Source organism: Otolemur garnettii, unplaced genomic scaffold, assembly GCF_000181295.1.
Source record: "Otolemur garnettii isolate 467f Iridium unplaced genomic scaffold, OtoGar3 scaffold00095, whole genome shotgun sequence".
NCBI classification, from domain to species: Eukaryota; Metazoa; Chordata; class Mammalia; order Primates; family Galagidae; genus Otolemur; species Otolemur garnettii.
Window position 1 is genome coordinate 7,415,615 of NW_003852490.1, and position 1,998 is coordinate 7,417,612.

Consider the following 1,998-nt stretch of genomic DNA (forward strand, 5'->3'; position numbering starts at 1 on the left):
CTCACATCACTTCTGACAACATTTTTAGTGCTTTGGACTCTTTTTGACTTTTTGATAGAAGACGACAAATTAAGCATTCCCATGTGAAGATGTCTACGGCAAGGACATCCCCTGCATTCCAAGTACTGTCAGGGTCTGCCAGACATCTTACATAAATTACTCATTTACGTTGCTATTCATTACAAGTCATAACACACGCACTTGGAAAAACTGGAGGCAACAGTTATCTTGAACAAGGTGATCTTTGGGCCTATTAAGTGACCAAAGGGAACGAAGGCAGCTTAATCCTAGAGATAATAATATTTTTCTTTTCTGATGAGGGACAAAATTCCTGAGACAAAAGAAAGCTTTCTAATGAAACAGGCATGCAAGACAAATGTCTTTTTTCTTTTGTGCCAAGAAATAAACAGAAAACATTATTCTCCATGAAAGGTATTTATTTAAGGGAGTTTTGCACATACGATGTGATGAATCCAGAACTGAAATACAGACTATGTCTAAGTACTTATAAATTTAGGGTCTACAGTGCTAACTGTACAGATATAACAGGGCAACAAGTCATGAATTCATACATTTTATCATGTATTTGTAACCTGAGGAAAGTTGTCAGTGCATTTAGTGAGATGCAGCCAAGTCCATATTTAGGACTATCAACAAGGAGAGACTGTCAGAATTGCTGGGATCTTAGAAAAGGGGCAGACTTCCCACTCCGTATAAATGGAAAAGCTTAGGCTTTGACAGCCATGGCCTGATGTAGTTTGGAAAACGATTATGAGATAGTTAGAAAAATATGTTATCATTGTAGAAAAGAAAGGCTTTGGGAGGGGTGTAAGGAGAATAATTAGCACATACATGGGAGACACCATGAGAATCAGAGCTGAGGACAAAGTTAAATGCCACACCGAGGTAAGAGCTCATTCCCACCTCTAAGCTTTGGCGTGTTCTGTTTCCTCTGCCTGTCAAGTTTCTCTCCCCTTTGTATTCAATATTTTAAGACCAAGTTCAAAAGTAAATCTCTATGAAACGTTCCCTGAAACACAGAATTAGTCACACCCTATGTGCTTTGTTTACGCCTCTAATTTAGCAAACACCACCACCACCTCGTCGTGCTCTGCCCTGAACCAGCTCGTCTCCCTACACCACCTGTCCCCGTATCATCTCGAGCCATCTTCGCATCAACTCTCCTAGGTCCCATTACCGTTCCCTTTTTCACAGATGAAAAAGGAAGGTGGAAGGAAAAAACTGTAACATATCCAATGTGTCACAGCTTCTGTCAGCAGTAGAGTCTGATATGCTGCCTTCCATTAAAAACGAACAAACAAACAGCTAAACTCGAGACTTTGATTTTCTGAGCTTTCCTAATCCTGTTGCCTTTATGATTCAGGACCTGATCCACAGCACTACTTTACATCTAGTCGTCTCGTCTCCCCAGTCTTCCCCTGTTTTCCACGACCCTCATCTGTTTTCGGAAGTACAGGCCAGAATCACGTAGAATGTCCCCAATATGTATCTGCCTAATGTTTTTCTCATAATTGGATGGGCATTATGAGTTTTTGGAAAGAAGAGCACAGAGGCAAAATGCTCTGGTCATCACACAATGTCAGGTGTACATGGTATTCACATGACATCAAGGATGATGTCAGCCTTCATCACTTGGTAAGACAGCTATACTGCCTTTATTTTTTTTAAAGATAGAGTCTCACTATGTCACCTAGGCTACAGTACAGTGGTGTCATGACAGCTCACCATAACCTCAAACTCTGGGTTCAAGTGATCCACCTGCTTCAGCCTTCCCAGTAGCTGGGACTGTAGGTACCCACCACCATGCCCAGCTACTTTTTCTACTTTTAGTAGACACAGGGTCTCTCTCTTGCTCAGGTTGGTCTCCAACTCCTGACCTCAAATTATCCTCCTGCCTCAGCCTCCCAGAGTGCTAGGATTATAGGTGTGAGCCATCATACCCAGCCAAGAACATAATCTTTATAATATATGAGATAC

General features: G+C 41.5%; 1 protein-coding gene across 8 annotated transcripts in view; it reads right to left on the reverse strand.

Moving 5' to 3' along the window:
• Nucleotides 1–1,998, reverse strand: part of LTBP1 (latent transforming growth factor beta binding protein 1) — a 437,504-nt gene that overhangs the window by 109,569 nt on the left and 325,937 nt on the right. The window lies entirely within an intron of this gene.